The sequence below is a fragment of the Acinonyx jubatus genome, chromosome E3 (assembly GCF_027475565.1).
Source record: "Acinonyx jubatus isolate Ajub_Pintada_27869175 chromosome E3, VMU_Ajub_asm_v1.0, whole genome shotgun sequence".
Lineage (NCBI taxonomy): Eukaryota > Metazoa > Chordata > Mammalia > Carnivora > Felidae > Acinonyx > Acinonyx jubatus.
Window position 1 is genome coordinate 35,530,873 of NC_069398.1, and position 9,612 is coordinate 35,540,484.

Consider the following 9,612-nt stretch of genomic DNA (forward strand, 5'->3'; position numbering starts at 1 on the left):
GACTGGGTCCCGCTGGTGTCACGGGTGTAGGTGGCCGCACAGAGAGAGACTCGGCTGCGTGCGTACGTCCACACACGTGTGCCGGCCAGCTCTGAGCATCCGGGTCCTGGAGCCGCGACACCGGCAGCAGGAACCAGGCTCCTGGGGGGACAGCTGATGCTGTGGCCAGTGCCCGAAAGTCCACGCCAAGCCTGGACCATTTTGTGTCCGAAAGTAAGGGATTCCTGGAAGAATGAGGGGGCACAGCCACGCCACGGAGCCACACATGGGCCAGTTGGAACAACACAATATTGTAGTGGGTTGTGGTCCTCAGAACAAATGACTGTCCAGGAGTCCACACTCATAAATAATTAACGGAGGGCGCCTGGGGGGCTCAGTCGCACAAACCGACTCTTGGTTTCGGTCCAGGTCATGACCTCTCAGTCGTGGGATTGAGCCCCACGTCGGGCTCTGTGCTGATGGCCTGGATCCTGTTGGGATTCTCTCCCTCTCGTTCTCTGCCCCTCCCTGGCTCACTCACTCCCTGTCAAAAATAAACATTGAAACAATTTTCATAATTAATGGAATAAATGTGTCAGGTAGGGAGGGACAGTGCCCGTAGTGGCACTGGGGACAGCAGTCCCTCCACAGCGGCAAGGGGTGCGGATGGGCCGCCCGGGGGCCTCCCCTCAGGGCGCCCAGCACTTACAAAGGGAGCCATAGGGTCAGTGTGGTCACTTTAGGTGCGTGGTCACCACTTGGTGACCTGCCCACGGCTGCTGCCCCCATCTGATGCCCTGAGAAGACCATATCCTTCTGGGGTTTTCTTACCAGAAATGGTAACCTCTGTCCATTGAGCCAACGCCAAACTGAACACATTCTGCAGAGTGAGGACCAGGTGCTTTGGGAGCGCCAGGGTCCTGGAGATAAAAACTGAGGAGGAGTCCAAGGAGACTGACTGCCACGTGGGCCCTGGGTCAGGGCGGATGGTGGCAGGCAGCCCGGGAGACCTGGCGACCCACAGGACACTTGGATTCTTGTTCTATGATTACGTAAGATGTTGTTTGGGGAAGCTGGACGTATGAACTCTTGTCCTGTTTTTGCAAATTTTTGGAAGTTCTAGGGGCGCCCTCGTGGCTCAGTCGGTTAAGTGTCCGACTTCAGCTCAGGTCACGATCTCACGGTTTGTGAGTTCGGGCCCTGTGTCCGGCTCTGTGCAGACAGCTCAGAGCCTGGAACCCGCTTCAGATTACATTATTTCAAAATGAAGAAAGTATGTGGCATCAGATTCTGCGTAGTCTAACTGTACGTGATTGAGAAAATTCTCACTGAAACGCATTCAGTGGATTTCGCAGCAGGTGACGTGACTCAGTGGTGTCGGCCCCGGGGAGAGGAAGTGTGGGGAGGGAGCCCAGTTCTCTTCGAAGGAGCAGCGGTCGGCATCGCCGTGGACTTCCCACATCAGAGTCTCTAGCCACGTGGCCCACGTCCGTGCCGGACATGTGTCCGCTTGAGCAAAGCCACCTAGGCACTTGTCACAAAAAGCCACCAGCCATATTCAAAGGTGCCCACGGGTGACCTCCAGGATGTTTTCCAAGTGTCCTCATGCAGGAGACGGCTTTCCCCGACCACCGTGGTGAGGCCTAGGCCCACAGCCGCCTTCCCCGAAGATGAGCCCTTCCCCGGTCTGCCTCCCTCCGGCCCCTTGGGCGGGCGCGCTGGATGGAAGCGCTCGGGACGCAGCCCTGGGGTTCCCTCCGCCCCGCCGGCCCTGTCCCTCCCACCGTCACGAGCAGGACAGACTCCCCTCCACGAAGCGTCCTGTGCTCACGTAAGTCACCGCAGACCCAGTGGCTTAAACAATACAGGTTTATGTTTATGCTCTGACTGTCCGCAGGTCAGAAGTGTAGATGGGCCCATAGGGCCGTGTTTCTTCCGGGGCTCTGGTGGGAGTCCGTCTCCTTGTCTTTCCAGCTTCTAGAGGCACTGGCGTTCTTGGCCCGGGCCTGTCCTCGAGGGTGGCGCCTTCTCTCTGCCCTGACCTTCCCCCCTCTCCCGTCTTCTCCCTGACTCTGACCCTCCTGCCTCCTTACAGGGACCCTCCTGTTGACAATGCTGACCCAAATAATCCAGGGTCGCCTGCCTGCTCAACCTCCTTACCCTAATCACACCCAGAAAGTCGGATTCACGGGGTCGAGCCAGGGATGGGGCATCGGACCGCGTAGGCCTCGGGGCCGAGCAGCTGGCTGGTGGGAAGCTCGCGCAGGCCCGTGCCCAGAGGATGTGCTTTTGGGCAGCTGTGGGGTCTGTCTCCCCTGCAGTGACCCCAATCACGGGTGGAACTTGCTCAGGGCTGCTGGAATCCCGTATTTTTCTGAGGTCTTTGTTACTGGTTGTTACTGGATTTGCAGCCACTCTCGCTGGTGATGACAGAGAATGAGTATGGCTTAATAAACGGGATCAGAAGGTCAGAACCGGCCTTTGCACGTATGACATGACCCCTCTTCCCGTAAAGCGTCTCTCTAGACGTTTCCGGATTCGATGTAGATGCGAGAGAGGTCTGGGATCCCATACGGTGAGTGTTCACAGTGCACGTCCATGTGGCAGGCACGTCTGGACGGACCTATGTGGCTTTCCTCCAAGTATTTTTCTTTATGGCTGTATTTTATAACTAGCGTGTATCGTTTTTATAGAAACAATCATTAGTTTAAAACTGCTTGTGTTTGGCCGTAATTTTATATAACCTATAAATTATGTGCTTGTGGTTGTAATTTTATATCGTGCATGAATACTGCCCGGTTTATTTTTCCTGGTAAAACTGTGCTGGTTTTGGGTTGAGATGCAGTTCCGCGCAGCACACAGGGCTGGCCTGATGTCCCCAGTGGTCACTTGATGGAGTCTTGGAGGGGAGGCGTGGCGGTCTGCTCCGGTCCCCCCCCCCCCCCCCACGTAGGAAGGCGGGAACACCGTCACAGAGCCAGCCCTCCGGGGCCTCCCCAAACGAGAGCCCCTTCCTGTCTGTGCTGCCTGCCTCCTGCTGGTCTCTACCGGGAACCAGAGTTCAGTGCCCGTCATCCCACCCACCTGGCATTTGGATTCAGTCTTTGAATGAGATTATTTACGGCGAAAAGGCAGGGATTTTATGACTGCAAGAGGCAGTGAAGAACTTTCTATAAATCCACAGCTTAAGTGACTGTCATAGTTCTATGAGGAAAATTGTGAATCTCTAGTCTTTGGGAAGAATGGAACCAAATTCACACCTGCCGCACACAGAGCTTTGTGGGGGAAGGGACACCTCCTGGGGAGAAGGGTCCAGGCCTGGCGTCAGGCATTGGTCATCAGCTTGGGCTGTCACAGCCCTCCTGCTGGTGGCCCAGTGGCCTGGAAGGACGTCATCCACCAGCTTTCATTAGGGGACACACCATGTGGCTGCACCTGCCACGCTCTCCGGGGCGTCCCAAGGCGTTAGGGAGCCCGGAACCACGGTTGTGTGGGGTTTGTCCGGCGCTCGGGAAGGCGGAAGCCTGGGAGCTTCTGTGCGGGTGTGGTGGCACTGCCTTTTTTTTTTTTTAATGTTTATTTATTTGTTTTGAGAGAGAAAGAGACAGCAAGCGGGGGTGGGGGGCAGAGACAGAAGGAGACAGAGAATCCCAAGCGGGCCCCTCACTGTCAGTGCAGAGCCCGATGTGGGGCTTGAACTTACCAACCATGAGATCACGGCCGGAGCTGGAATCAGGAGTCGGACGCCCAACCGACCGAGCCCCCCATGCGCCCCTGTGGTTCTGCTTGAAAACACCCCTCCGCTGGCCCGTGGGTGTTCAAGGTCGGGGCGGATAGATCCTTCCTGCTGCTGGACCAACGGGACCCGGAGCTGTGAAGGCAGGCGGGGTGGGTCCGGCCTGCGTGCACGCCTCCTGCCACCCGAAAGCCATGCCGACTTCTTAACCAGGGCAGCAGGCCTCAGGACTCTTGTCCCCTCCCCAGTGAGCACCCTCCCGCCTCTCATCCAGTTGGCTCTTTCTTCTTCCTGGAACAGGCCTGTCTCCCTGGGCTGCCTGACCACCTTGTCTGGCGTCCTGTCGTCAGGACTGGCCCGTCTCCCTGTGCGCTGTGCCCACGGCCTCTCCTGGGCCTGCAGAGGACGGGGCGGTTCTGGTTCCGTGCAGGCTCCCGGGCAGCTCCTGTGACCGCGGAGTCGGCTCCCGGAGCCGCCCCATCAGGTGGGGGCCGTAGGCCGGAGGGAGCCCTCCAGGCCCCACTGGGCAGGCACAGAGCTGAGAGGTCGGGTGAGATGCTTGGTGTCCAGCCGGCCGGCAGGCCCTGCACAGGACCCAGCGGCAGCTCCAGCAGGAGAGCGGCCGCCCTGAGACGGACGCGGGCCCAGCCGGAGTGGCTTCTGCGCTCCGAGAGGAGGGACTGACGTCCGGTCTGCAGCCTCTCAGCTCTGATCTCTGATCGATGGTCACCGGGACGGGCTGTGGCCGGGGGAGCCGTCCCCTGGCGGAGGGAGCGTGCCCAGCCACTTCTCGGGAGCCCCTCTGTCATGGCTCAGGCACTTACACTCTCGTGTCATGTGGACCATTCCCTGGGCCCGAGGGCGCCCTGTCCCCCGCCCCCGGCCTGGGCCCCTTCCCTCCTCTGGGTGGACATCCCTGATTCTTCCAGGCCAGGCCTGCGTCCCTGCTGCAGTCTCAGGGGGGCCTGCGTCCCCTCGGCAGACGGCGGGGCGGGCGGCACCCAGTGACGACGCGGGAGCAGGTGACTTCGTGGGTGCTGCCCGAGGACGCTCCAGCAGCGCTGAGGTTGGCTGCCAATGCCCAGGAAAACAGAATGTCACTGTAAAGCAAGTCCTCTTGCCCGTTTGGTTCCTTTTTTAAAAATTTTTATTGGGATAGAACCGGCATCCCACAAATTCACTTTTGGAAGAGTACAGTTCACAAAGTTGCGCGAACATCTCTCACTGGAGTGTTTTCTTTGAGTAAGTTCCATGCCCAGCATGGGGCTTGAGCTCACGACCCTGAGACTGAGAGGCACACAGTCTCCTGCCTGAACCAGCCGGGCACCCCAGTGCCTGCTTGGTTTCCTATCATCACCCTTCTCCCTGAAGTCAGAAGGCAGCCACCAGTCTCTGGGAAGCTATGGATTTACTGCTGAGCCCTGTGGGGAGGGCTGCAGGGGCGAGGGCGGGAGAGCGCCTCGTTCCCGAGCCTGCCCCAGTTCCAGGCTGTCTCAGGGCTCGGACCAGCCTGTCTTGCCCTCAGTCCAGTGGAACCCCAGAGTGGCGTGGCCACTTCAGATCCTAGGACACTCTCTGCACCCTCTCCGCCTTGGGAGTGGGGTGCGTCTCTGTCCCCGCCCCTCCATCTGGGACCTTTAGAGGCAGCTGAGCTCTGAGGAAGCCCAGGTGCATTTCCAAGGGGAGCCCACGCGGAGCGGTCAGGGGACAGGAGGAGGGGCGCGTGCCCATGGCCCCCGGGGCCGGCACTGCACCTGAATTCCCGGGACCCCGGAGCCTGGTCGTGCTGTCTCGGCCACGGCATGTCCCAGATGGGTCACCGGAGGAGGGGAAGGAGGTGGGACAGGAAGTTACTTAGAAGGGGCACAGGGATCGTGAGGCGGGAGATGTATCGGCAGAGATGATCCCACCACCCTGACCGCTGTGCTCCACCATGACACGGGCGGGGGGAGTTCTGGGGAAAGAGCTCCCGGGCCAGCGTTCTGCTTGCCACCTTCCAGTTTGGGATTTCATCGACTACCACCCCGCCCAGCAGAGGACAGCCCTGCGCTTCCTGGGGGACAGCCGGCTTGTGGGTCCTGGGGGGGGGCGGCGAAGTCAAGGCTGGAAGCTTGGGGCTGCAGGTGCGGGGCCCAGGAGGCTCGGGCGGGCGGGCGGTGTTGGGAGGACAGGGGGTCCGGGACGGGTGTGGGGGCTGGGCCGGCTGCCACTTGGGGCTTTCAGGGTTGGTCCGTGGGGCCGGGCTACTGTGCCCCCGAATTACAAAAGCCCAGTAATGGGGCAGGGGTGGGGGCCGACCACTCGGAGGAAACCAGCTCTCCCTTCCTCCCGTTGGCCTGCAGGGCCAGCGGCACCACGGGACAGAATGTGGTGGCGTGGCGGCCCCTGCCGGACAGTGGCGACACCGCAGCGCCTGAAGAGGGCCACCTAGGGGGGACCGCGTGCACAGTTTTCCCCAGGCTCCAGGAACTGCAGATAGGACCAGGGCTGTGCATGCCTGAGGCCCCAGGTCTTCCTGACCTGACGGCCAGGCTGGGGGCTCAGGGGCTCAGAGAAGGGGAGCCTCAGCTGCCCGCCACCGCCCCTGTGCCAGCTCCCCCGTACACGTCGGGGCAGCACAGAGCAGGTGCACGCCCGGTGCCTGGCACCACAGGGGAGTCCGTGATGGGTGGCAAGGGGCTCGCCGCACCCACAAACTGTGATCTGGGGGTAGTAGGAGCCCCCCTCAGAGAACACCCCCCTGGGGACAAGAGGGTCCCCGTGAATGAGGGGGCTGGGAGGAGGGCTCAGGCCAGGCCTAGGGGCCTTCCAGCCCCTGGGACCCAGCGCTAGGCTGCAGGTGTCTGCCCGGGGCCGTGCTCTCCTGAGGCGCGCAGCCCTGTGGCGCCTGCTCCTCCAGGCCTCTATTCTCCTCTCCCCTCCTCCCCCCTCCCCTCCCCTTCCCCCTCCCCCCCTCCTTTTCTCTCTCTCCTTCTCTTTCTCCCATCGCTATGCCAGTTAGCTCTTGCCAGACTGCAGGCCATCCCAGATTTACCTTCAAGCAACAGCATTTTATGGTTCCGATTTTTATGTCTCTAGGGTCGGCCGCCGCACCTGAGGCTCCTCACTTGCACGGACATGGCCGGCACCTGAGCCGGGAGGCCTCTGTGGCAGCTGGGGCGTCGCTGTCTCCGGGCCCTCTCCGTGCGGTCTCTGCACTGTGGTGGCTGGGGGCCAGGCTTGGTACCTGGAAGCTCAGGTTCCCGAGGAGAGACAGAGAGACGGAGGCAGAGACGGGGCACCAGGTGGAAGCTACATCCTTTCCGGACTCAGCCGGAGAAGTCTATCCGGTGTCTTGCAACGATCCTGCACTGGATGGGGGAATCACAGCCCCCCACTGAGACTCGAGGTGGGGACATAGATCCCACATCTCAGTGGGAGGTAGGAGGGATGTCAGTCATGTTATAGAAGATCCCATAGGAGGGAAGACAGAGATGGATGATGGATGGATGGTGGATAGATGATGGGTGGATAGGCGGATGGATGGACGGGTGGATGGATGGATGGATGGAGAGATGATAGATGTTGGATGAATGAATAGATGGGTGGGTGGGTGGGTGGGTGGATGGATGGATGGATGGGAGGGTGGGCAGAGGGATCTTCTCTGGGAAATACAAGACCTATCTCAAATGCCCTGTCCCATGGCACCTGTCTGAGACCTGTCCTGATGTACTCATTCGTAGACTCAGTTCACGGCAGATGGGCTCAGAGGCAGGCAGCTGTGTTCGCAGCGTGGGGGGGGGGGGGGGGGGCTGATAGACTGTGAAGTGCTTCCACACCTTCCTCCTCGTGTTTGTGAGGCTGAAAGGCTCCTTGGCCACGGTGGTCTGCGGTGTGTGGGGGTCCCTTTGCCCTAGTCTGTCTTCAGGCCTGTGGTCTGATCTTGGAGGGAAGCCTTGTGAGCTGTGTGACCCAACGCCTCCCGCCTCAGTCTCCCCGTCCTCTAAGGGATGTGATGTCGGCCTTGTGTGGGGCCGCTGAGCAGTGGAAGGCGGGACCCCTTCGTTCAGGAGGCTCAGCACAGGGGCCACGACGTCAGACGCGAGAAGCACAGAGCCTCTGAGTTCTTACTGCAACACAGGGAGACCGGCGTGAGTACTCCCGTGAAGGGGACTCACAGGAGTAGAATGCAGCGCGCGTCCTTTTGTGGCTGGTGGATTTCACCAAGCGTCGTGTTTTCCGGGTTCGTCCAGGTGGTGCATGGGTCACTACTCCGCAGAGTAATATTCCACGGTGCGGCAGGCCACGTGGTGTTTACTCATTCCTCATCTGATGGACACTGGGCTGCTTCCGCCTTCGGCTGTTGCAAATAGTATTGAATTTCTACGTGCATAATGCGGACATGCGTGTACAAGCTTTTATGTGAATGTGGTTTCGTTTCTCTTGGATCTGTACTTGGGCTTGCTGGGCACTTGGGAATTCACTGACCGTCGGAGGACCTCCCAGACCGGTCACACAGTGGCTGCGAATTCTACGTGCCCAGCAGCCGTGGACGAGGCTTTGGGTCCCACACCGTCGTCACACTTGTCACTTTCTGTGTCTGAGTTGCAGCCATTGTTGTGCATGTGCACCTGTGTGTACGTGTGCCTCCCTGTGTGCGTGTGTGCGTGTGTTCCTGTGTGTGCATTCCTGTGCATGTGTGTACATGTGCACACGCGTGCATCTGTGCCTGTGTATTCCTGTGTGTACATGCGTGCATCTCTGTGTGCCTGTGTGTGCATGTGCACGTGCGTGCGTGTCTGTGTGTGCGTGTGGGGGGGGAGAAGTGGGATCTGCTAGTGACTCGACCTGCATTTCCCTGACGGCTGAGGGTGTCGAGCATCTTTTCGTGTGCGTCCTGGCCAGCCGTAGGTCTTAGAGGAGCGTCTATTCCGATCATCTTCTTGTTGCTAAACTGGGTCACTTGCCTTTTTTATTATTGACTTGCAGAGGTTCCTTATAAGTGATTTTTTGGAATTTTTTTTTGCACTGATTTGCGTGTGAACTTAAGATCCACTGCTCAACGTCCTTGCCGGAAGGGGACAGGGTCAGGGGAAGAGAGCAAGCCCCAGTGGCCTATTTCGGACCTCACCCTTCTCCCCAAACCACGGGAACGGCTGAAAGTGGCAGACAGCCCCAGAGGGCCCGACCCTTGCGGCCCGCCCGGCCCCGGGGACGCCTCACGCGCAGGGGGGGACCATGCCTTTGCCGGCCCGCGGGACGGGTGGGAGCGCCTCCCACACCCACCCTCCTCCCACTGCCAGATGCTGTCGTGTCCTTGCTCTTTGGGAAACCAAGCAAAACTGTCTTTCAGTGTCCCCGAGCCCACTCGGCAACCCTCAGCACCATCATCTTTGGGGACACCCCTGGAGACCCCCACCTTCCGAGGCAGTTTCTGGGCTGGCGCCACGCCCAGACGGCGATGTGGAAAGCATCCGGTGGCTGCGGCCGGCTCCCCCAGCCTGTGGGGCTGTGACTTCTGGGCTAGGGCAGGACGGCGCCCTCTTTGCACATCTGTCGGCCCCCCGTTTCGTCCTCTCTCCCGTGAGGCGCTGGGTGACTCGGATCCTCTTTCCTTTGGCTTTTTGCGCGTTTCTCTTGGTGAGCAAACAAATGACCGTGTCTGCGGGGGCGGGGCCGAGGGCTAGCTGGAAAACGGGAAGTCTGTGGGGACAGGGCTGTGTCCCCAGCCACACCAGGAGGCCGTTTCTCGCGGCCAGGCACGTGGCCTCCCTGGACCTCGTGCCGGCCCTCCTCGGCTTCCCCATCCCGTGTCCTCCCGGGGGCTTTGCCCACAGCTGACACTCCGGCTCACAGTGGAGGCCAGGGGCCCCCTGGGGACTGGCAGGCCCAGGGAGGAGGGAGGGCCAAGGCACCCG